General features: G+C 45.4%; 1 pseudogene; it reads left to right on the top strand.

Annotated features, from left to right (window-relative positions):
- LOC121837581 overlaps positions 1-19,891 on the top strand; it is a 42,744-nt pseudogene extending 22,853 nt beyond the window's left edge.
- The last annotated feature ends 7,341 nt before the right edge of the window (positions 19,892-27,232 follow it).

The following is a 27,232-nucleotide window of genomic DNA, read 5'->3' as shown; positions in this document are numbered from 1 at the left end:
ATGAAGCTGCATGAATATAAAAATGGTGCCTCTATCATGATATCATTTCAGGAGCATGTCGATAGCAGATATCCTAAATTTATTTTTAACTTAAAACGTTCTTTGAAAAGGGGATTGGCATTTTGTAAAGCATGAATAGATAAAAGCAAGGCCGCGAGAATCACCACTGATTGATTGACGGGTTGGAGACGAGGGGTGAGATGCTCGACTCTGATTGGTTAACGGGCAGGTCATGTTACCAGAAGGGTAGACGAGGCGGAGCTCGACCACCTGTGCGCATTGAGGGAGAGGAGAGGAGCTCGAGAGCATAGAAGGCTATGGAGGATCGCCAGGTTTATCAGCCCCAAGAGCAGTAGTGTAACTTCATTCTAGGAAAAACAATCAAGCGTACAAATGGTACCCGTTAAACAATCTGATGAAGAGCGCCGTGAACGCTGGCGTCTGGAAACTCGAAGTATCGTTAAACCTTTGTGATGCTAAAACGTTTCATGTACGCAAAACAATTGCCTAGCAATTTTTTATAACTTTCTCAATAGACTTGGCATGGTGCATGATGGGAACCAAGCAGTATATAGCACTCCTGGAAACGAGCATCGTGTATGCAACCCATACGATGGATTCACGATGGCTCCTGTTGCGCACGGCAAGCGGATGGGACAGTGGTCCTCCTGTTCCTTGGACCAAATGCGTGGATTTGTCAGGTAAACATTTTAAATTTTATCAGTTTGATGCTGTGTGTGCCCTACCTGCCAGCGTAATGTAACACACACCCATTTCTAGCGCATATTGAATTAACTTGGCTTTACTGTGATTTATATTTCAAGACCCTTGAGATACGAAGTTATATGAATGCCTTACGGATTGCTCATAAGTGTGGCTTGTTTCCCGAATTTTCGTTTCCAATTAAAAATATTTTAGGTGGGCTGGAAGCTATTCTTTTATTTATTAACACTATTCAGTTTAACTCATTTCTTTTTTCAAACTTCGAAGTGCAAGATCACTTATTACGAGTATAAATGCAGCGTTTGTTGAAGTGTTCTCATGGAAGTTTTCGTATATTCAGGCTTACTATCATGCGGCTGTCAAAAAAGAGACTACTTCCTGTGCATTTGTTATTTTTCAGTGGTGCATCGGTCTTTTGGTTATTTTTAGAAAAAGTATAAAATCTTTGCGCTTCTTTCTTTTTTGCGGGGGGGGGGGGGTGAGTCGGCATTTTTAATGATTTTTTTTTAAATATCTGGTACAACAACGTAAACATTTCTTGACTTTAGGTTTTCTAGCTAGTTCGTTGGCTTGTGTTTACCGCTTCAAAGGCCAAGAGGTAGTTAGACGCATAGAAAATTATACTTAATATATATGTCGTCTTAGTAAATAAATTTGTAAAGCCATTAACCTTGGACTGAATAGTTTAATATCAGGTGCATTTATTTAATTCAAAACGTACCTAGGGTAATTATGAGATTGAACATGTATGACTTCTCGCAAAAAAATTGTAAGTAAAAGTTAAATGTAGAAATACGTCAATGTCCAGTTTATGTGATAAAATAATAACCTTTGGTTAAGCATAAGTTGAAATATTGATGCGAGTTACAAAATGCAGCACGCAAAACCCTGTTTTTAAGCAGCCATATTAAACATGCGGGTCCTCGTTTTGTTCAGATTAAACATACGCGAGAGACACTATAAAACAGTCCCTCCGTCCTAAATATGAATCCTTTCCTAAACAAATAAATAATAATTTCATATTACGCTTTGCTGCTTAGTTTTCATATTCAGCAATATACTGCACGCTACTACTGGGTAACGTATCGTAACATAGTAACTGATTATTCATGAGGAGGCTCTTCACTGTCAGCGGCAGAACGTAAATGGTGGTGGCGACAAGTAAATATAGGGCTACATTTTAAGAGATAGAGTATTGACTTGTTCCCGCCTTAAATACTCGACTCAAAACACTGTATTTCAAATACTTTTGCTGGTATTTTGGTAGCTTTTAAATACATTACATCGAGAGTATTTGCTATCGTTTGACAAAATGCGCCCCAAGACAGGGACAGAGTAAGAGAGACAACACGAAGCGCTTTTATGTATCTTGCTAGAAGATTAACTTCATAAGTAAATCTTCTAGCTATATGCATATTTGCTACAATATAATAATTGCATTGCTCTTTACCTTGTACTCAGCATCTCAAATACATCTTGCAATTTTCTGAACCGATTTCAAACTTCGAGAAAAGTGACCGAACACAAATAGAAAGCAGGGCACGAGCAAAACGCAGTGTTCAAAGGACAACAAAGACCAAACGAATAACCCCAATTACGCCCGCCTCTGTGTCCTCTTGTGCACTTCTTCTCTTCCTTTCTTCAAACCTTTTTTTTTTTTTTGCCAAAGTGCTGCATGGTGACGTCATCCGGGTCTTGCTCGGACCCCACCTTTTGGCCCGCTGGAGCTATAGTGGTTTTATCAGAGGAGGATTGTGTCAACAACGCACGCTCCGATTACAATGAACCTTTTTCGGAAATCGCCGGTTCAAGTGGTTTCATTGTGGAAATTCGCGAACACGTCTTCATACGAGCATATCAACAAGTGGAATTTGATGACGAAAATAATCCCCGGAGAAGGGGAACAAGTCATTTATCAGCAAGTGGAATTTGATGACGAAAATAATCGCCGGAGAAGGGGATTATTTTCGCAAATCTCCAAACACAGCTCAAAAACAATGCGCGAATCCGGATGACGTTCATTCTTGCCCAGCTCGCTTCCACCTTTGCATTTAATTGCCTTTTCATCATGGCATTTGATTCTGGAATCTTGACCATCTTAACCTCAATGCGTCACGACTGGTTTGAACTGGTGCACTGGCATCAGGGGAATCGGGTTTAGGAAGTTTTTTTTTGTTTTTTGTTTTTAAGATTTTCTTGTGTTTCCATCTTGAACTTGTTATTTATTTACTTTCTGCTCGTTCTAGCTAGGGAGACAAAGTATTCGCTCTTGGTTTTTAATCAGCGAAATAGGCTGCTGTCTTGGAGTCGATGTTTCTCATGAGCGTGCACGTATGTCGTTCATTCGCGTACTCATCAAGACGTCTGGCTGCCTCTTAAACGTCCAGTTCGGATGTTATGGATATGCAATGCCGTACTACATGTCAAGTCCCCCAAATTGCGGCGGGCATTAATACGAAGTGAATATGGAATGCGGCATGCGTCATACTAGAGACCGTCCGAAAATATTTCGGGTCTCATTATCCTGCATATCCCGAATTATTTTAGAGTAAACTTCAATTGCAGCAGCTAAGACGCTTCTTGAAGGTCGTAAAGATCACAACAAAATAGAATGTTCAGAGAACTAATAAAAATAGAGCACCCCTTACTGACTATTTACTCTTATATATAACCAGCTTGCAAATCTTGACAAGTATCTTCAAATGCAATTCAATTATTTTTTTAACTATTTGTACTCCACTCAAGATAGTTTGTACTTAAAGTAACTTGAATACAACTCTAAATACATTTTCAAATGGGCATTTAGTATTTTATCTTAAATATATTTGTTCAGTGTTTGGTACAACACTGATATAGACACATATATGCTGAGGGAGCGCTTGGTTCTGCAGGTGATGAAGGAAGGACCGGGGAACAAATTAACTGATTAACAAAAATTAGGTTTCAAGATTGGTGAAGGTTCAGAGAAGCCTGATATGTACATAAAATGGATGGGGTATAACATTATTTAACCGGACACCTAATTTACCTGTCTAGGCAAGGTAGCGCAAACCACCGCCCATTACAAAAAGATACAGCCAATACAACCCATTCACTCATTCATCCTATTATAGAAAACATATGCTTGCTGAAAGTGTTCCAGTTGTTTTCGCAAAGACTCGCGAGGAAAAGCTCCTCTTTAGAACGCTTTCCAAAAGATCAGTGTCGGGCTATCAAAAAAGAAGCAAGCAATCGGTGCTTGCTCAGTAACAACCAAGAGCTAAGAATGTTCTAATGTTATCCGATTTTAACGTATCCTGCAGCCAAGCACGGCAAAAACAGCCCCGCTTTTATTACGACGCCTTAATATTCTGCAGTTAATTTTGTTTTTATCACGAAGTGTTCCTGAGCAGTCCAAGAGAGTCGGCCACAGAACTTCACTTTGTTTCACCTTAAAAGATCACAAAAGTATAAACAAAAATTTAGAAGGCTTAATATTTTTTGGAAATGTTTTCACCAAAACCATTTTAGCAATATTTGCGCCATTGGACTCAATTTAGCTACAAGCCACAGCACGCTCTAAGCCCCGCCCACAGAGCAGTAGCCCCGCCCGTTGCTACTGGACTGGCTTGGCACTCGGCTGAGCACGCTAAGTCTATCTTCTTCGTTTCGTGACATCCGGTACGTCTAGTATGGACACCGCTTGCTAGTCGTGCGAGCACATGCGCGGCAGCCACTTGCATCGTCTGCTATTCCATCACCGTCTATCGTTGTCTGCAGTTCCCTGTGAGACGGCAGCCACTTGCGTCGTCTGTTTTTCCATCACCGTCTATCGTTGTCAGCAGTTCCCTGTGAGACGCGGTCAAGAAAGCTGCACGTCGTCGTCCGTTTCCTATTCCGTCCCCGTCTAAAAACATCGGCCACGCTTGCAAGGCGCGACCATGAAAGCGGCGTTCTAGCGTTCCATCATTCACGAGCACTGATCCAATGAACCCGTAGCTCTCGAGTTTCAACTTGCGAGCAAAATCGAATATTTTTAGGTCGCGTTTCCGTTGTGCGTCGCGTTCCGCCCTTTCAAACGTCCTTTTAGAGCCTGTGCACAGATGCCGAGGGACGCTGACAGAGGCTAGTTTACACCCGCGGATAGTCCACGATGAGACGCTGGGACGCCGCTTCAGATCAACAATAAACGGTCGCGTGTCGCAGACACTACAGGAGGCGGCTTTCTTGTGGTCGCGTATCAGGGACGCTAGAACGCCAAACAAGTGTCTGTCAACGTAAGTTGATGTGACGTAAAAAAAATTAACAAATTAAATATCTAGTTTTTTCAGCTTTTCGCATGGTACCCGCGAGCAAGGTGGGTGAGCGTCATGACGCACAAACTAAATGCCGCATTAAACTATTCGCATTGGCAGGCCAGGCGCACTGCAAAACGTAAAGCTAATTTCCTTCCGAAGCAAAGTAACGGCAACAAACCTGGGCAAACTTGATGCGAGCCGAACGCCCGATTGCCTCCAGCCAAATCACTCGCAAATTCCTACCTGTGTAGGTATCTTCCCGGTATTGAAACTATGGTTGCAATCATAACGGTCGCAGAATTCACAGAGCAGCGGTGCCGCTTTTAAGGGAACCAATACTTTATTTCATCATCAACACCCTCAAAGGACAAGCCAGATCAAACAAACATAGTTAAACTCCCGCTAAATATCCCGCTACCGCCCGCTATAAACCTAAGCACCCGCACAGCACCAGCAGCGCGTCCGAAGGCGTGTACTTCCGACAGTTGTTTGCTGCTAACTAGATCGCTTAAGGAGATCATTGTCTGAATACCTCGGAGAACACAAAAAGACTTGCACTCATTAAGATCAAGGTGTCGAACCGAAATGTTTTTCGTTCCGGTTTTCGTTCCGGTTCGGGACGAACGATTCAGGTCCGGTTCAACTCCGGAGTGAAAAAATAAAGGTTCAAGCCGGTTCAAATCGGTTCGTACTCATATGCTACAAAAACAATTGACGACCGCAAAAGATGAACTATGCATAGTTTATAAATGTGCTACATATAAAAAAGCAAAGTCTCACATTCCTGTGTGGAACGAACGAGCTAGTGCTGGGGCGCCTCGGGACCTGTGTCAAAGCGCAGTTCAATGCCAGGCAGCTGACCGAAGAAGCAGGACGCCGTCAAGCATATATTGGGAAAGACGGCACTTCTGAGACGATAAAATGAACTTCACTATAGAAAAGGCTCGCTCCACGGTGACCTGGGTCGCAGGCACTCCCAGGGCTACTTGCGCCAATCCGCAAAGTTCTGGATGCATATGGCGCTCCCGTCTCTCCTCCCGAAACTGCAACACGTTAGCGTCCCTTGAAACCCTTACAAAAAAATGAATTGACTTTCAATTGAAAGTGTAAAGGACTCACTCAATAGACCGCATTCAGTCTCAATTGAAAGTTAATTGACTTTTTCTATTGAGTCGTTATTGATCTGTCCCAGGGTATTGGCCACTGAGTCTTAATTGAATTTTTAGCAATTGCATTTCAATGGAATTTTGGCAATAGTGTTTCAATAGAAGTTTTGCTATTGAGTTTTAATAAAAATATTGCAATTGACTTTCAATTGAATTTTCGCAACGTGCTTCAATAGAATTTATTGCAACTGCGTTTAAAAAAAATTGCTCTGGTTGAGAATTTTTTTTGTATAATTCTTTGAAGCATGCATCATGAAGGAAACAAAGCACATAGAGGAAACGAACACAAACATCGTAACTAAGCGCTCACAAGCCACTAATCGTACTCCCCTTGACTACCCCACCGCCTTATATACCCTACATAAGAAAGGTATTCATTTGGCCGGTGACCACCTCAGCATCTACTAAGGTTCCCAGTTTGCTATTTCGTCCTTGGAAGTCTCATAAATGATAAACAGTGTTTCGAAATCATTGGACTCTATCCCTTAATAAAACAACATTGGTACAAGCAATGATCGTTCGGTGCACACGGGTGCAGCAATCCACAAACGACCAAACTCAATTGCATTCCTAGTGAGTAAATTCGATAGGATCGATATTGAGTTTATTATGACCAAACTCAATTGCATTCCTAATGAGTAAATTCGAAAGAATACATATTTCATTTCTAATGTGCAAACCCAATTTCATTCTTAATGAGCCATTTCAAAAGAATATATATTCAGATCGTAATGACCAAACTCAATTTCATTCATAATGAGTAAATTCGATAGAATCGATATTGAGTTTCTTATTACCAAACTCAATTGCATTCCTAATGAGCAAATTCAATAGGATCGATATTGAGTTTCTTATGACCAAACTCAATTGCATTCCTAATGAGTAAATTTTATAAAATCCATATTGAGTTTCTTATGACGAAACTCAATTGCCTTCCTAATGAGTAAATTCAATTGAATCGATATTAAGTTCTTAATGACCAAACTCAATTGCATTCCTAATGAGTAAATTGAATAGAATCGATATCGACTGTCTTATGATAAAACTCTATGGCATTCCTAATGAGTAAAATCATTAGAATTGATATTGAGTTTCTAATGATCAAACTCAATTGCATTCCTAGTGAGTAAAGTCAATAGAATCGATATTGAGTTTCTTATGATCAGTCTCAATTGCATTCCTAATAAGTAAATTCAATAGAATCAAATTTGAGTTTCTAATGATCAAACTCATTAGACATTGAGTTTATATTGAGTTTCAATTGACTCAATAGGAACACAGTAGAATGTCAATTGAAACTCATTGATCATTTTTGTAAGGGCCTAGTCTAGCATTTCCAGGAGGCATGCTGTATCAAGAGGGCTAGTGGTACCTCGAACGTGCACGCCAGACCTAACCTCTTTTTCCTTGAAACGCGCTTTTAGGGCGTCTTACGGATCTTCTGCAGCCGCTACAGTTTCAGAAAACAAGGTAGAATCTTGCTAGCATTGCAGAACTGTCATCCGCTTCCAAGTCTTTGTCAAATGCAGCGTGGCCCGGTGCTTTTGTTCAGGAGTGAGAAGAAGGCGGTAGTGGGGATCTATGTAGAGTGCTGCACAGAAGACATCCCTGTCAAGAAGTTGTCGCTCCTTCTTGTTCATTGACTGGACCAAGGCCTTTGCAAACGGCGACGATTTCTTGGAAGTTTCCATGGAATATCTCAGCCATGCGCAGTAGAAATCTCCTAAAGTGAGCTGTTCCTCCTGAAATGGCTTCGTCGCCACTTCTGTCGGGCGAAGCGATACTGCGAGCATTTCGACTTCCTCCCACACGTCTTCAGTCGACCTGGAGCTTCCTTCTTTTGAGAGCAACCCTCCAGCGAAGCCTCCTAGTTCAAGTAGCCTGGTGAGCATCTCAAGTAGCCTTGATATCCACCGCGTGGGACAATCAAGCATTGGTTTCTTCCATCCTAGCTTCCTGATCAGAGAAATAACACATCGGACATGTAGTCTCTTAACAAGCGCACGGCTTTCCCCGGTTCGCGGAAAAATAAGTTTTTTTTTTTGTTTTTTTGTTTTTTTACTTTTTCTTTTGGTCACTGCGTTTTTCGCCACGCGCTTTTCACGCGACCTCACTTCGCGTATGAACCAAAAACCGCATGGAATACATATCGGCTCCGCTCCGGAGCGAAAAATACTATTTCGTTCCGATTCAAGTCCGGTTTTAGCGAAAATAACGTTTTTTCCGGTTTTCCGCTCGCGGTTCGGGTTCGGTTCAATATCCTGATTAAAATAGACGAGCTCGAAGAGCAGCACTCGTTTTATCACTCCGTAGACGCCGGCAGCCATGCTTGGTATACTATGAAATTGAAGCAGAAAGGCAGTATCGGAACATCTTTGAAGGCAATAGTGACATTATCTAGATAATTTCTTTCATAAACATTTAAGTATTGTCGATTTACGTTTACTCAGAGAGACAATTTTACGATCAACAGTTCACATGCCAATGATGTCACCAGCCAATGAGAGACGTAAGCACCAAGCATGGGGCGGGGCTTAGCGGACTGATACCTCTACATTTTGCAATTAAGCTGCGTATAATAACGTAAATATTGCTAAAAAATAAATTAGTAAAAGATTGTACAACAAAGACCATTAAAAAAGTTATTTTTTTCACTTCAGTGTCCTTTTAAGTCTGGACGCAGCAGACGCTACGAGCGAATGCGACCAATCGGGCAGCGTCAAAAAGACACCATCATAGTATTCGTCATGCTTCTATACGTGTTCTATCAATGCTGAACCAATCATAAACATAAATGGCTTAGTGACTCGCGCCCGTCACTGTGCTTCGTTGGTCCGATTAGCGCCTAGCGTTGAAGGGGTCTGGACATTAGCTGAAACAAAGTGAAGCCCATTCGTAATCTCGTCGAATTGACATGCAGGCATCACCATACTGCAACTTCGTTATACAATGAGTTTAAAAAGTTTCATTCCGTCACTACCTAAAAACCGGATAAGAGAAGGGTGCTCCTTCTCTTATCCGGTTTTTAACTCAAGTGGGGCGTCCATCTTCACTCTTTAACTGTGGCGTAATCCTGCTCGTTTGCACTAAGCTGACACCTCTAACATGTTTCTAATAATTGGTATGAAGGTTGCCAAGCCTGCAGGACTATAGCAATTTTAAGATTGTTATTTAACTTACAGTCGTATAATTTTCCGAGTATAATTAGGCAGGAATTTAACTACTTGGCCTTTGAAGATTCTGGTACAACTTGGCGAAGTTTATGAGCTCTGCTGTTGCCAAGCTGTAGGTCTATTCGTATGCCTCTCGCACGAGATTTATTTGGAGCTTTTATGTGTGACGACGTAAGATTCTCGTGGTCCTGCCGCCGTCGAAGTGTTCAATGTCTGCGCTTGATCGATCGAAGGGGCTTGGCGACCAACGAGCTTTGAAGACACATGTCTTCGGCACCGATGGCTTGTCCTTATGAATTTGGTGCTCGCTTCTAACTCAAGTTGCGTTCCAAAATCGTGGCGATATTGACGTTTTTTTCTCAGTGGTTTCTGTTGGGCTTTGAGCGAATGCAGTGGACACCAATATTGAGTTTTAGTACTACGTATGGAGCAAACGCAAGTGCTGCGCATTTGCGTTAGTGTTGCGTGCCTCGAACAGCGCGTGCTCCATTCGTACGCAACGCCGCAAGCTTTAAGGGCCGTGTTCCCTGCCGTAACGTCGACGAGCGTACGCACCCGATAGGCGCGTAGCTTTCAAGTTTTGAGAAGCGCTCCTGGCGAGCAGAGTCGGATGTTTGTAGGTCGCGTTGCTGTCGTGCTTTCGCGTTGCGTCCCTTCAAACGCTCTGTAAGTGCCTGTGGGTAGACGCGAGCGACGATGACATACGCTTGTTTTTGTTTATGGACTGTGCCTCATGAAACGATTAGGCCTCATGGAACGCTAGGAGGCCCTTAACGTTAGCAGTAAATGTTCGCGTCTCGCGGACGCTAGAGAAGGGGCTTCTTTTGTCGTCGTGTCTCGTGAAAGCTAGAGCAGCCCTAGTACGAGAAAAGCAGGCCTATAGGCCTCCTGCTCTGAAGCTTTGAACAAACTGTGGCGTCCTCATTTTGGATAGTAAAGGGCACGGTGTAAAATAATACCCTCCAGGTAAAAACACCGCGCTCCTCGCGCAGTGCAGATAAAGTTCGGTTTTCACTCTCTCTCTTTCTCTCTCTCACTATGGTTTCAAGTGGCGCCGGCAGATGACTTGTCGACCCCTGGGCACGACAAAAACGACTCGTGCCGCCTCATGCTCCACACGCGCAGCAGTTTCGCCGTTTGGCCGCCGGCGACACTGTCAGTTGCAGGCACGGTGGGCGCGGAATAATGCAGCGTTTCGGATGCCCGTCGAACGAACACTATCTGATTCGTCGCGCCGCGCGTTCAGCCCCGCCGTGTCCTCACCTAAAGAGTGTATCTTACACCGTGGTAAAAGGTAACCTGCTGTTTTTTTTTTTTTGTTCTTCTTTTTTGTCGAGTACTGAAGAGCAAAATCTCACCTTTGGACGTCCGATATCGGCTAGATCCAACGCCGCAAGACAGTCGAAAGCGTCAGATTCACGCCACCACAGCTAGGGAACGCGTCTCTAATCTGTGGGTGATGACGTCAGAACATCTGACGTCCCGACGCTATTCTTTTACTTTTTTTTCCTTTTGTTTTACTTTTGAACGCGTGAAACGGCGTCTTTTGGCTCATGCTCTTAGCGTCGTAGCTTTGACCTATGCTCCGACCGCGTTCGAATTCTTGTTGCTTCTTTGTATTCTCCTCGTGATCGTGCGTTTTGCACAAGACCAGGCACGCTTCTACATGTGTGACAGTTTGAGACGTTGAAGTTTGCACTACCCGAAACAAGTCCTAACGAGCCCCTGTTCGCAGCGCCCCCTAGGCAACACAGGAGGCCTATAGCGTTGACCGACGATAGTTGGGATTGGGGGTCTATGCGCGAGAAATTCAGAAATAGGAAGAGCCGAGAGCGCGTGGAGACGTCAGAACGACAATCTCTGGTCGGAATGATTAGCGAATACACCTAAAGCTAGCTGCGTTTGTCTACAATGCGTTTGCCGAACGCGTTAGAGCGCGGAACGCCGGCGTCCGGCGTCCGGCTTAGGCATTCGAACGCGTTACAACGCGGAACGCCGGAGTCTAGTGCTTTCCTCTCACATTCGAACGCGTTCGACGAGTGGAGTGCGGACGAAGGCAACTAGCTCTATGTCTACTTCGAATCATTGTCAGCAGAGCTCGGCATTATGGCGTCCCCGGGTGCTCTCGTCTCCTCCTCTCCATCAAGGCTCTGTTATACTCCAACGCTTACAACAGCGAACGAGGCAGAACGTGCGCCGTTCATTGGCCGGCAAGCAGGAACTCAATATCTGCGACCAATCAGCACCCGTGTGCGCTGAGCTACGCCGCGTTCGCTAGACGCTCGACGTCGCATTATAACAGAGCGTTCAGTTTCTCTGTGCGTTCTCTGTCGTCCAGCACGCGTCGGCGTAGCTCACGATGAATTAGAGCCTGCTCTATTCGCGTCGTCGACTAGCGCAGACCTACGACGCTGGCTATCCCCTCACACAGAAAGTGTGAGACGCTCCATTCTGCGATGTGAACCTGCCGTTCCTGCCGCCTGTCGTGTGCTGTTCTCGTGTTCCTTCCTTTGTTGGTGTGCATATTTAAGGTTCGTGCGCTCCACTGTGCGAGTGTGTTTGTGGACGTGGATTGCTCCGAGGATACGCTATCCCTAGAAGCCTCGTAGGCCTAACGAGCCGGACGTATATGCACAGGGTGCTGGCAAAAACCGGAAGCTCCATGACTCTCCAAAGGAACATTTAAATAGAATGAAGGCTGACGTAATGTGTCCGCTATATAAAATTGTGTTCTAGTCGTGCGCCGCGGCAGCCATCCCGATCAAAACAACAAGCGCCGTGGATTATACGGAAACGGCAAACCCGGCGAAAAACATAAACTTGTAGGGGTCTACAAATTATTACCTCACTGGGGAAGCTTATCAGACTTGTTTATTCTATCTTACTTCTTCTTTCTTCTCCCCCCAGTTCTAATCGTTGTCGTCTTCTTTCCTCCCCAGGCTCACTTCACTTCCCCGTGCTTCAGAAGTTATCCCTCCTGGGATAATACTGAAAAACATTTCCTATTGAGGCAGTCTCCGTCGTCTCGTTAGGGTCCAAGTACCAAATCGTCTTCAGTATGCCCTGCTGGGCAGCCGTTTTCACAACGCGGTAAGGCCCCGAAAAACTGGCGCTTGACCCCGGGATTCCTTTTCTGACGAGAACAAGGTCATCAACCTTTAGGTTTGGTATTGCGGCGTTGTGTCTTTTATCAAAGTTTTGTTTCATGGTGCCCCTGTACTTCTGTTTTGCGGCGTCTGTTTTGGGTATTTCTGTGAGTCGCAATTTCTCTGTTAACCCCAGCTTATGATCGGCCGATAGAAAGGGAACTTTCCCAGTGGCCGCAAAGATCGGGCTACATCCCACGCCCTTCGTGTACGATCTGTTGTGGTGAGACACAGCTGCTTCGAGACAGCACTTCCAGCCTCCTGGAAAATCTGGGTACATTTTCATGTATTGCTTAATGTCCCGAATCGCTCGTTCCGCAAGGCCGTTGGCTGCAGGATGATACGGTGCAGAAAACTTCAGTCAAATACCTCGCCGTCTTGCCCAATGTTCGAGCTTCTTGCTTCTGAAGGCTGGTCCATTATCGGATTTTATTACCTTGACGTTCTTGAACATTTCTCGGTTGAGCAAAGCTATGACGCTGTTCGCATCTTCTCTTCCAGCTCGAGTGGCTACCATGCTTGTGCATTCATCAATACAAATAAGAAACGCTTGCGTCTGTTTTACTCCTTCGCTTTTCTTTTTCAACTCTGCGAAGTCCAAGTGGACAACCCCAAATGGTTCCTTGGAGTACTCCGGAGTTGTCATTACGTCAGTAGCTTGCTTGAACTTTGCCTTGTGAAGTTGACATTCGTGACGAGACTGAATGTATTTGTTTGTGTCCTGCTTCATGTTTGGCCAGGTGAATCTCTTGGTGAGTTTTTTGTAGGTTCGCCAAAAGCCATCGTGTCCACCGGATTCTGGGCTATCATGATACTCTTGTAGAACTGTAGGAATCATTGAAGGAGGTACTTGGAACTTTCCCTCTTCAAAGAATATATGTTCGGTTCCCTCCCACAGCTTTGCTCGGTTTACAGTTCCCTGACTTCCGCCACTTAGAGGAATAAGAAGGCGTGAAAGAGCATCGGCGTCCGTCAGCAGTAGACCAGGGCGGTGTATAATGTCAAACTGGAACTGCTGGAGCTCATTGACCCACCTCGCAAGTCGGCCTTTTGGCTGTGTCATTTTAAGAAGGTGAGTCAGGGCTTGGTGGTCTGTGAACAACTTAAACGGAGCCCCTTCCAGGTACGACCGAAAATAATGGACAGCCTTCAGAACTGCCATTGCCTCTTTTTCTGTGGTCGTGTAATTCAACTCTGATTTGTTGAACGTATAGCTCTGGTAGCCCACAACCCGAAGCTGCTTGTGAGCGGGCTGCTTTGCGTCTCGTCGATAAAGCACGGCCCCTGTCCCATAATGAGAGGCGTCCGTGTTTAGTTCGAATTGGAGTGTGAAATCTGGTAATAATAGGATAGGGTCCGAGGAGATAGCTTGAACCATATCTCGGTACGCTCTCTCACACTCTTCCGTCCAATCAAAGATCACATCCTTCTGCGTGAGCCTAGTGAGGCATTTTGTCTTCAGAGCGTAGTTTTTAATAAATGCTCTGAAGTGCCCGGCCAGACCGAGGAACACTCGGAGAGAGTGTACGTCATACGGCTTAACCAGTTGGGAAATCCTTGCCACAGACTCTTCTTTTGTGCTTTTTGTAGAGCCTGGATCTATGTTGAAGGTTACCCACATTTTGCTGATCCTGTCGGCTGCGCCAAATTTGTAGGGGTCTACAAATTATTACCACACTGGGGAAGCTTATCAGACTTGTTTATTCTATCTTACTTCTTCTTTCTTCCCCCCCAGTTCTAATCGTTGTCGTCTTCTTTCATCCCCAGGCTCACTTCAAAACTATTTTGCTACTTAGAACTGTTCAACTGGGTTGTCTTTGCTTGTAAACGACAGTAGCGGTACGCGATAAAATTGGAACTGTACCCTGTAATGTCTGTATGCCAGGGCTCCGTAAAGCTACCTACAATTGCAAACCTGCACATTGCGTAATTTATAGTCATCGTACGTTGCCTTTGGTGTCAGTTTCTTGAGTCAACGTGAAAGGCTATCTATGATGATAGCACACCGGCCGTCAGTCATAAAGAGGCAGCTGTAGAATATCAAGTACCTCGCTTCTATCGAAGTAACCCGTTGGATTCATTGAATTCCCTTGGCACGACTCTGGCGAACCTGTCAAGTGGCTAGCCTCGGCGGACGCTTTGTGATTTTTTTTTGTCAACATTTGTTTGATATTTTGGAGGAGACAAATGCAGGTTTGCGCTCGGTATCTCCATCATTCGCTTCCTTTCGAACTTATAACCACTGCCCCAAATCGCGGCTTCAAAGCATCGCCACACGACACGGACTGCCCACACCGACCGATTGCATGGTTGGTACCAACCAGGAAACGGCACTTTAAATGCCGGTTCGCGTAGTTAATCGGCATTTAGGTGCCGTTTTTCGCTGCGACAGACAACGGCTAAAGACGCCGCAGGCTTCGCTCCATGGGGCAGTGAATGCTCTCGCAATAATACGCTGCTCGAGACGACGCGGTTGCCCCGTAGACGAGCATCCGCAAAAATGGGGTAGTTCGCCGTGCCGCGCTGGACTGCACTCAACTGTAAACCAGACTTGTGCCTATCTCAAATACTCTACTCAAGATACTGCATTTTAAATACAACCGACGCTATAAGCGTTCGAGTCAATGAAACGGCGTCATAAGTGCAGTACTATGGTGTTCGTAATGATTCTGTACGTGTCCTATCACCGCCGAAACTACCACAAACACAGAAGACATAGTGACTTGCGTTTTTCACCCCGATTTATTCATCCCATTACCTTGTAGCGTCGATTGCGTTTCGGCTTAAGCTGAAACGAAGTATAGATTTAATACTTGAAATATGCCCGCTAAAAGTGTGCCTTCGATGCTATTAATTTCTTCTTTCAAACGTTATACCCTTGTTAAGTCTCGTTGTTGAAAAACGTCGCATGCTAAGCCAGGTAAGCGATGATCCTTCCAGTGACCCACGTGACCGGGAGACAAACTGCAGAATCATCCTGGCGTCTCCCATGACGACACGGAGGGGAAGTCTTCCGGTTTCCTTTTATGCACTTTGCGAAGTCGCACATTATCCTTTGGTGCGCCTTCGAGATAATGTCTTGATTTATAAGCAGCTATTCTTAGATCCTCCGCTCGAGCCTGGAGCAGGCAACGCAGTATTTCTCGACAGCGGAGGAATTTTGTGCATGCACATCTAAGGGCAATAATATTTACTCTTTCTGTTTTCAGGACTCTACGTGAGGCCTGCTTTGCTCTGTTGTCACCGAAGCGCTACACGATAAACATGACAGAACTTCCCGGTGCAAAACTCACGAAGCTAAAATTGTGTGAATTAACCTACCCAGGCTTCACTGGAATGAGAATCTATTCCGTAAGTTCCCACTGCTTACATCAGTCATCATAACTCTAGGATACGGATGGCACTCTTGGTTAGAATTTAGTGGCACAAGTGCAACCGAGAGTGTCCACGCATACCGGAAGACGACGATGTCCACCGATGTTATTAGTGGAACTAATTCTTCATCGTGTGGTACAACTGAACGAAATCTATGTTGTGTACGAAACATAAATGTTTTTACGTAAGAATAGTATACTACGGGAGAACTCACCAAATGTCCCGAGACTATAAAATCTTCTCGTGCTAAATCTGGATAGGCACACTGTATTGACAGATACAATACAAAACATGTCATAAACTACTAAGCGCACGACGTTTGAAATTGCGCTGGAGATTAGCTTTTGTTACCGGATGATGATGTTGTTGGGTCGTCCCTGAGACTGGTTAATCCACTAAGAAGTGACATTCGGAACAGCCGAGTGCAATTTTTGTACACTGAGGATGGCAGAATTAAATCTATATTTCGTTCCACTTTAAGTCGGAGAGAAATTTAGAAGACGGACGGCTTACACATAGACTAAAAGCGCCACGTCATGGCGCACTTTTCGCGGTTTATTGGATAAGCCGGCGAATAAGAAAGTAGAGAAACACGGCGAACGCCGTGGCGCTGCACGTCTGCAGTCCTTGAACTCCCCCTTGGCTTGGAATCGTTCGTAACGCTCTTAAGGCTGAACGAAACTGAATGACGGTTCTTGGTTCGAGTCTCGAAAAGTTATTCTCAGTAATGTTTAGCCCCTGCCATAATTCCGTACAAGCACTGAAATATTTTAACCAATACAATTTTAAAACTAGGAATTAACTCAATCATTATATTGCGTTTAATATTCACGACCAAGCATGCAACGAAGAACATTTAGAATGAATAGTTTAAAACAAAAGATGCTTCGTTTTTTTGTTTTTTTTCTCCTTGTGAAGCCAAAAGACTTGTAAAACTTTTGAGTGACCTTGGAAAATGGGAACAATCATGTGAGCTTTTATTTTTCCAGCCTTTGATAAGTTATAGATATTGTTCCTTGGCTTAAGGGGATGCGAAGTTTTGTAGTGCAGCTACGTCATGGTTACAACTGCACCCTTTGGCGTCCGAAAAAGCGAACGAAACATGTCTCAGCCAGCTAAGTCTATCTCTTCCACAGCAATTGGAACATGTTATGTTGTTATTGTTTTTTTTTTCAATAAATAAAGGAGCAGTTGAAAGAATCTAGGCTAGATGTTGACCACAACTGGCACAAGGTGTTATAAAGAAGGAGTTCAGGAAGCTGCATTCTCTGTGCTTGACTGGATGAGCAGATGCGATTAGAAGCCTGCCAACAACGTGTTCGCGATGACACTGGCTCTCCTTGTACTTCAGGGGCAGCATAAGAATTATGTTTTTTCAATTCCGGATACCCCTAACCGCTTCAACACTAACAAAATTGACACTCTTAAAATTGGGATTTCACATGGCTTAAGGCACACCCTGTGAGAAAATTGCATGACGGTATTGCTAGCATAGGAAACCAACCTAGTCAATGCAGCAGGCTTTGCACGGGACGTCAACCGCTGCATCAGTATTCAGAAGCTCAACCTTTTTCTACATTTTCGCAGAAACAAAGTTACATAATTTTATTTATTGATTATTTCGCGTTGTGTCGCGATTGGTGCCCAATAAAACTACCAGACGGCACAATCGTAACGCTTTTCCATAAATAACTGCAGTGGCGTACCGACTTGTCTTTGAGTAGGGGGGGCAAACCACACCCTCCCCCCCCCCCCCCGCCCCCCCGCCCCCCCCCCCCGGTCGGAAGTGGTGCCCGTGGTATCTCTTGGGCGCCAACGGACAGTGTTTGCCCTGCCCAGTGCGGCTGTTTCAGGGGGGGGGGGGGCAAAACACATGCCTCGCCCCCCCCCCCCTCTCTGAGAACTGGGGCGGGCAAGCAACCCTCCCCCCTTGCCCCCTCCCCCCCCCCCCTCCGGTTGGTACGCCCTTGATTAACTGACAACTTCATTTGTCCGCAGCAATCTGAGAATTCCGCCGAGTGCAGCGTGTGGTGTTGCCCTGCGGATTACAATGGGCAGTGCCTGTATGCCTCTCTTACGGATGGAATGGAGTGTGCAAAGGGACATGTAAGGCTTACTTTTTCTGTAGTTTGTATTGTGCAGCATTCGCACAAAAGTCATTTCATATAATAACAGTTCTATTCAGTGTAGGTCACTCGCTAAATATGAATATAGCACTGATATTTTGTCCTCTGCTCTATACCAAAAGTCAACTTTAAAGAAAATATACGAGAAGCTTTCCAGGTTTTAGTTAGGGTAGTCTTGCCGGGATGAAACAAAATCAGTTAGCCACGTGGTGAGTATATTATAACTCTCTCTTCATATCGTATGATCCATCGTAACTGTTAGGTTTATTGATATATTACTAACTCACTTAAAATAATATCCGTCATTTATACGAAAGGAAAGACTTTACGCAAATTATTGCAGTCTGAATTAATCAGGGTAAGCCACTGTATGACTTTCGGAGAAGTACTTGTTTATTCCAAGCCTTGTAAGCTGCTCGTATGAAGTAACTAGAATGTAGACGAGAAATTACGTTAAAGGGATGGTGAACCGAAATTTGGATTTCAAAAAAACAATGCAGGATATGTAGGCGGGACGCTACAATTCCTACACCACTACTCCTAAGGTGATATCTCGAATCGACGGCCGCATTTTTGGAAAAAAAAAAAGATCAAAATTGAACGAGGCCGACGAGGCGCGTGACGTTAAGATATCTCGTTTCCTCCTCTCTTCGTTTCTCCCCTTCAAGGCATTGAGGCAGAGAAGGCGCGAGGTCGTTCCCTTTTCTTCTCGGAAAAACAAGACGTGAACATATCTGTAAAGGCGCCTCCTTTAAAAAAAAATACAGTCATTCCTTGGAGATATTGCTGTAGAGTGATGTTTTGGTGTTTGTAGCATCCCATTGCAAGTTTTGCCGCCGTGTTTTGTGGAATCCAGATTTCGGTTCAGCATCCCTTTAAGAAAAAAGTTTGTAGTATCTTCGCTTTCCTTACGCAATCAAACAAACAAACGTCATTTTCTTTTATCGGTCGATGCTTCTCCAGAAATTCATACAGATAAGTCAGGTGGCCATTATTAAAGCCAAGGTACTGCATTAGCTTTTGAAAAACTTCTCGACATTTTCTTACTCAATAGCTATATATGGGAGAGATCACCGTATAAGCAAACACATTATTTACTAGAACGCTGAACTACCAGAGTTGCAGGGATCATTATACGCATCCGATAAGCCGAGATCTGTCTCGGTCGGATCACCGAATACGGGCATATTTACGCCAACCTTCAGGAGGCGACAAGGACGCGCTCTTCCCGCTATACGTCGGGATTCCGTCGGGCAATACGTCCGTAAATGTGTCGAAACTACACCATACATCGTCCGGCCTTTACGCCCTCTCGACGTCGGAATTACGACCGCTGAAGCGCGCGTAAATACGGCGTGAATACGCCCTATGTGAATCGGCCTTAAGACGGCGATCGCCATTACGAAGCACTTTTGTCGCTTTTTGGTTGGTTCCGTAGAAATGTAGCATCGGCTGCGGTCGTCCCTAAGTGAATCGGAGTACAACGATGCCGGCTCTCTCGCCGTCCGCTTCATAAAAGACAATGGCGTCTTTTGTGCCTCACCTTAGGTGACTCGGTGGGTGCCGGTAACAATTGGTGATCTCATTCCCAAGCTGCAACCTTACTTCCGTGACATTAGTCATCAGCCTAAATAATATCCCACCTGTGTTGAGTTTAACAGCAGCGAGAGTTCAGGGGAACGCGAAGCAAGTCAAAATAAATTCGCTCGAGTTACGATTTCAAGACTACATGTTTTGATGTTGCAGCACTGCGTCAAACACCAATGCGTTAAGAAACCGACGCATCAGCCATCTAGACCAGCGTGGCCTACAACACGGTCCACGACAACAACAGCCAGGACACGGAGGACACGCGGCACTCCAAGAAACTGGTGGCCATTTTGGCCGCACGCGGGCCGAAAATGACGCCTTCAAGGATGAAATGATTGAATTAAGTAATAAATACAGCAATCTTAGAAAATCGTGCTCTCAATTTGATAACAACCGTCGCTGTACACAAAAATGGCATCAAAAAGTTTCAGTTTTGTAGAAGGGTTTTCACTTCACAGAACGAATTCTGAGTAAAACAAGGGGCATGGGCGTGCCCATATATATCACATAAGATTTCCTTTTCGTATTGCCGCTCTCCAACGTGTAATCTTCAGCAGATTAAAGGTATTATTTGAGTGCGTTTCAGTTTGAACATGAGCGTCCACAAGATCATACCACTCATACCATCTAAAACGAATTGGCACCTCTTTAAATAAAATCGATAAAAAAAAATTTCGATCTTCTCTGTGTTATAAATCTCACCAAAAGTGGTCATTCGAGCTTTTCTACTACTCGGTTGCTCTTAGGAACATTATGATTAAGTTTGTAGGGCTTGACTTCATACCGATTGGTAGTTCTGGGGCCTTCTTCCAGGAAGATGTATGTAGTCACTCGAATTGATGTCATGATACTGTCACGTAAAACGGCAAGGGTAGTGCACGAAGGTCAGGGAAGGCGTGTCTAACGACGTGAGCTGCCGTCTAGTTTCCCTGAGTTTTCCACCGTCTTCGAATTCCCCGACGCGTGCGGGAGGTGTCTTTCGGCACCTCGCCCGGTGGTCCCCTACCCCCCACCTCGCCCGTCCAGGCTCGGTGAGGGTACGAGTATATCCCTCGGTTCTGAACTCCCCTGACCGAGGCTCGGGTTACATCCGAAATCATAGACGCCAGACGGCCGTGTCCTGGACATCCACAGTCGCAAATACTGCGAGGCATGTTATCGTTTGACCCTGCCCAAAGACAAAAAAGGCACAAACTATTTGCGAAGAGGTTTTTAAACCTTACAGGGTTGTGCCACATAAAACGGCAAGGACAGACCCGCAGGGCAATGACCGTCTGGGGGGGGATAATTACGTTTGGTGTGCGAGCCTGGCTTAGAGTGTGAAGAACAAAGGGCGGTGCGAGAAGAGACTCAGAGGCCAACGGACGCATCGCGTCGTCGAGCGGGGCAACGAGACCACTATTGACTGCCCCACCCCAATTACACGACGGAGTTCTACCGTGTGTGTGCGTGCCATCTCAAGAAGTAGGGGTTATACCAGGGGGCCCCGCCCACAGTGAGCCAGCCTACCGCCGGAACTTATACCCCTTGAACGGACCGCGCAGGGAGACGTCGTCAACCATCGACTCGCTTCGCCAGACGAGACTTTTCGCGCTCGGCGTAATTTTAGAGCGCAGCTCTTAGGCCTGGTTCACACTTGCGAATCGGCGGGCGAATCTGCAAGAATTCGGCCGCCGGGCGTAGCTGCCAGTGTGCATTGCCACGGCCGATTCCGCTTCGGCGGCAGCGGATTAGCTGTAAGTGTGAACCAGGCCTTAGGCGCAAGTTTCCGGCTTGAGCGGCGTCGGCGTCGCCATCGGCGTAACCGCACGTAGCACTATGGGACGTTTCCCATAATGATGTCACAGGTGACGTCACGTGTGACGTCACCCTCGTGATGTCACACGGCGCCTAAATATAGCGAGAAAATTATACCGCTAAATTTAGAGATAAAATTATCCCACCAAATTTAGCAAAACAATTTTCCCGCCAAATTTAAAATTTTTTTTGCCAAATTTAACGGGGAAATTTATTCACTAACTATAGCGGGGATTTTTTTCTGCTGAATTTAGCGGAAAAATGTCCCCGCCAATATAGCGTCGAAATGTTCCCGCCAAATCTAGCGAAGAATTTTTCCGCTAAATAGAACGGGAAAATGTTTCCGGTAAATTAGCTGGGAATTTTTCCGCTTAATAAGTGGGGAAGTTTTTCGCCAAATTTTGTGGGGAAATTTTCCCGCCAGATTTAATGGGGAAATTTTTCCGCCAAATATAGCAGACAATGGTTTTGCTAAATTTAGCCGGGAAATTTTCCGCCAAATTTTGAGGAGAAATTTTCCCGCAAAACTTAACGGAGAAATTTTTCCGACAAATTTTGGGGGGGGGGGGGGGGGCAATTTCTTCACTAACTTTAGCGAGAGGATCTATAGGGGAAAATTTCCCACAATTTCCCGGTAAATTCCCCTCCCTACCCTCCCATCCGTACCCTTCCCTCCTCCTCTTCAAAAGCTGCGCTTTAATTCGGCCTTACACAGAATTGTAAACGTCTAGCTTTCGTTTTTTGTTTTGAATTAGCATATTTCGATTCGGTTAATCGTAGTAAATTTATAAGTGGTAATATCAGCATCCGTGAACCAATTTTTGAACCATGTTTGTGCAGTAGTTATACACAATATTACAAAAGCGATTTGTGGAAAGTACATGTGTCGCCACTAGCTTTCTGACTGCAGCCAAATAATTTTTTCTTTGTGTTTTTGTCATACGTCTCTGTCTCTCTTCATTGGCCAGACACTCTGCCAAAGCCTGGATCTATCACTCGGTCAGTGGTCCACCCGTTAACAGCGTCCCGCCCAGAGATCTCTCTCCCGATCGATTTTGGTTGTGACGGATTCACATTGGATAACTTGAAACTTGAAGATAAAAAAAAAAATATATTTTCTAATCTTTTGTAGTAAAGCTGTTACCTGGGATTTTTTATATGTTCCTCTTAAATGTTCCGTGCCACATTAATTATAATAAACTAATCATAGTGCAAGCCATTGAATATGCTAGAGCTGATCTGCCTTGAATTGCATGAATAGAAAACAATTATAGGAACCGTGCGGATCCAATTCAAGCCCCGACCAGGGCGCCCCTAGCGGCAAAGGGGTCCTTTGTAACTGGGAACTTCTGCCAGTCGCTGCATTGGTTGTGCGTTGTAGCGGGTTAGCGCTGTAATTTCCAAGATATATATTCCGGATCAAGAAAGCCACAACAATCGATGCGTGGTCGGCTGCGCGCACGGCACGAAGTTCTACGCCTTCCCTTCGAAGACGTACGAGGCGGAGTGCCGCGCTACCTGGGTGCGACTTGTGCGTCGATGGAGGTAAGTGCACTCTTAGAAAAAGGGGTCAGTATAGTCCTCCCTAAAGGGAGAAACGCTCTTGACACATATCTTCCTTCAGAAAGGGAGAAACTTTCGTCCCTGAAAGAAGGGTAGCAAAGTTCCTCCGCCGCCTGCTTCTCATTATGGCGGCCACAAATAGACCAAATCGAGCTCAAAATGGCTTAACGAGAACACTAAGTCTATTGATCGAGGCGAGAGGAGCAGCAAATAGAAAGAGGCCGGATCTCCACGTGGTGAATGATGTTGATTGGGGAGAAGTTCTGGTGGTGCTGATGGTACTGATTTCATTGTTCATAGGTAGTGCTGATGCTGCTGATTTCTCTTTTATTGCTCATAGGTAGTGCTGAGTTCCGGGTTGCATTTGGACATCATTATTACTGCTTTATGGTCGGTAAAATGCAGAGCCAGAGGTTCTTCTAGCGGATCAGCTTGGATCCGCTAGAAGCCGTGGGAACGCATCTTTACCTCTTAAGTGAACCGTCTATTGCAGAAGAGAGTGTGCGGTATAATAATAATAATAGTAATAATGACTTTATTTCCATCGAACGTTGATGGTGGCGATCAAGGAAAAACGCTGTATGGCACAGCTTGACAAGTCCTTGACCGCCTACAAGGCACAGTGGCAGCAACGAAAAAAAGCACACAAAAAAACAACATTCACAAATTTTGATTACCACAATTTAACAAAGCGTGTTTCAGACTATATATCGTGGTTATATACGTAGTTGAGCATTTGACCGCAGCACCCTCTCCTGCATGGACGTTGAGCGGCTAAATGCAACGTTGGAGTGTAGCGTAGTGGTTAAGACGTCTGGCTCGTAAGGAAGCGGTCCCCAAATCGAACCGCCGTGCGGGCGTACGTTTTTTTGTTTTTTTTTTCTTTCTTTTTATGTGGGCCGATGCCGGAGGCAGTGCAATCGATGTGAGCACGGACGCCGGACGGATGGGTGGACAAGGCAAGACCCTAAGGAGCTTCGCCCCTAAAACGTAACACGAGCTTTCCGCGAACTCTATATATTTCCGAAGTTGGCTTCTCCCTGCAGGGAACGAGATTTACGTTTGGAAAGCATGCAGTCACTTAGTCTTCTCATCGTCAGCACTGCGATGTTAAACGGAGACAACCGGCACCCAGATACTTCGCGAACTTTGTCTTACCTTTGCTAGTCGTCGAGCCACAATGCCTTCGACAGCCGCACGTCACGGATGAGTGGTAAACCATTCGCCCGCAAAACCAAAAGCCACTCCCAAGAACAGCAAATCCGAAGCAGCCTCTTGGCTCATTTCTGCACGGTAACAAGAAATTATGGCGTAGCCGCGTAGCGTAAAATGAGGTTAAATCGCTTGCCGCCAGATAGCAGGGTCAAGAGAGTCATCGCAAGTAGCTAGGCTAGGTGGCGCTAAGTACTGCTCAATTCATGTTCTAGAAAAAAATTAATTTTATTTTCTCACGCTACCATAGCGTTTCGGGATCTTCGAAAACCTCTATTATCATACATGTAAACACACATACTACAAGCATCAGCTGAACATACATTGAGCGCATGCAAACACATGGCACATACAAACATCAATGCAACGGCACACTAACACGATCACTATACTTCGTTTCAGCTTCCGTCCGAGCGCAGCCAAAGGCTGCGCGACGGTTCGAAACTTCGAGAAGAGCATTCCTACGCACAACAAAGTAGCCCGACAAAGTTTTTTTTTTTTTTACATAACTGTTTTGTGCGTAGACGTTGCACAATATTCCAGATGTGTACTGCTGAAAATGATTTGCAACTAAAGGAATCAAATGACTGAAGTTTATGATTTTCTTAATATAGGTAAATGCATGTGATTTGGTGAAAACACGTACCTCCGCTGGCAACACGGCTGCAGCGCTCGGTTGTTTTTCTGCGTGATTTCGTTACCGTGGTGATCGAATCACGTGCTTCGCTGCTTTCCTCACCGAGTCGCTTCAAAACGTCCTTTCGCCAAGGTACGTTTGGGCGTCAGGCGCGAGAGGTCGTGATGAATCCCTACTTCAAATTCGGCAGGAGACTCCGTTCGCGTCGTACCGCGAATGCGTTGTAAACAAGAACAACGTCCGGCCCACTACAATTCACTGATACGCGGCGAAATCAAAGCACCCCTTTACCTGCCTATCACATTGCACGCCGAGAAGCTGGTGGAAAGGACCGCGTCTCGAGCCCTGGTATATCCAGAAAATACAACGAAACATCAACGGCCGGGTCATCGGGCACCTTGCAATGTGTACTTACCAGTGTTACGGAATGGGCACCCCCATTCCATTCCAATTCCATTCCGGGAATTAGAGACTTCGATAATTCAATTCCTTTCAACTCCTAGGATTGGGGACACTGGGCCCATTCCCACTCCTGGAATGGCTGAATCGTTCCATTCCATTCCTCTAATTCCTAAACGTAAAAATTGAGACTTTTTGACAGTTACGTTTCGCAATGTTTCAGCATAAGCAGCATAAAGCTGACAATGTCAAACGCATAGACAATTGCAAAAAAAACAAAAAGAAAAACGCTAAATGCCTAAAAAGAACTAATTTTACTAAGCTCACGGTGCTGGATAGCCTGGAGCGAAGCGTCCGCAGCGGTCAATCGCAGGTGAAACAAAGCATGCAGAGACTAAAGTCAAAGGAAATGAGCGGGCATCCGCTAGCTCTAGCTTGTTTGTAACCCCAACCTACTTGAATGTAAAACATATAAAACAAAAAACAAGCACTGGAACAAACACCAAGTAAAAGGTAGACTTCACGTAAATATGCAGTATAAAAAACAAGCGTCAGAGCAAAGCGCAAGAGGAGAAGTGAGAAGTGATTCTCGCTTTTTTCGCACTTCAAAGGAGTGCGCGCGAATGAACGTGGAAGGCACCAAGGTTGGCCACCTGCTAAACAACGCGCCTCGAACTACAAGAAAACAATAACTGATCATCTTTCTGCGGCGGCGTGCGAGTCAACGAGTTATCAAAGCTCTGCGAGTTATGAGTCGCCCCCCGCTCCCAGATCTCAGTCTGTGCGCGCGCGTGCATTCTTCATGCCGTCGCAAAAAAAAAAATTAATACAAGAAGCACGATGAGGAGCCGCGCATGGCGGCTTCTTTCTTTGCCGCTTTCTTCGCTTGGTGCTTGGTTTCTTGTTTCGCTCTCGTGTAACACCAGTAAAGCCCGCCGTCTGCGCGTCCGTGAAAGGCACCACCGCCACCCCCCCCCCCTCCCCCCTTTGTTCTTTGCTCTGACGCTTGTTTTTTGTATTGCTAGCAGTTTCCCGCACATTTTTTTCTGAGCAACTGACCCCCCCCCCCCCTAAAAAAAGAAAACATAATAATAATAATAATAAAGAACCGGGCCCATTCCATTCCCATTCAATTCCGGGCAAAAGGTATCTAATTCCATTCCCATTCCATTCCCCTCATCGTTACCGCCATTCCATTCCCATTCCATTCCGGGGTCGCGAAAATGCGGAATGATTCCGGAATCATTCCAACTCCGGTGTGGCAACTCCGCAACACTGGTACTTACATCTCGACACTGTGCGGAAATGGTGGAAAGCTGGGACACCCGCGCCAGCGGCCAGCCTACGTACTGGTATCCCCTGTGACTAAATTCCAGAACGTGAAAGGGCACTTTTTAAATTTGTAGCAGGCGATATCGTTGATACACCCGTAGCAGATGAAATACTCGGCGAGCGCGGGCGGCGCGGACGACCAGCGACGCAGCGGAGGGATACAAATGTGCAGGCGAGATCGCGTGACCGATTGCCGGCGTGTGATTGGCTCCGGCCACACGTAGCTTTGGCTGCCCTTACAGAAATGTCATATATGACCCAGATATATTTGATATAGGGCCGTATATGGGCATATAAGTAGACATATAAGGTCATATATTGCCATACAAGGGCTGAAATCAGGGCAGATATGTTTAGGTGACACCATATATGACGAAATATATTGCCCGATAAAGTCATATATGGTGCCAGTGGCTGTCATATATAACAGTATAGGATGTCTGATACTTCTGTATATGGTACTATATGGTGCCAGTCAGCATGTAGATGCAGGTAGCACTCCGCGTCGGCCGGTATCGGGACTACGCCGGCCCGCCCATGGTAACAGGATGGCAGCGCCCGGCCATGGGCACCGGGGAGCTACCGTCCCCGGCCGGCGTCGGGGTTTCGTCTTGCTCACTGGCCAGTCCAGCCGTAGAAGTTACAGTGACTGGCCGGCATCGGGTTTTTGCTGTCTTAGATGCTGGCTAGTCTTTCCATGGATGTTCCAGTAACTG

This window comes from Ixodes scapularis, unplaced genomic scaffold, assembly GCF_016920785.2.
Source record: "Ixodes scapularis isolate PalLabHiFi unplaced genomic scaffold, ASM1692078v2 PGA_scaffold4__175_contigs__length_147842914, whole genome shotgun sequence".
Classification (NCBI taxonomy): Eukaryota; Metazoa; Arthropoda; class Arachnida; order Ixodida; family Ixodidae; genus Ixodes; species Ixodes scapularis.
Note: the sequence above shows the minus strand (reverse complement) of the source record. Positions and strands in the feature narration are given on the sequence as shown.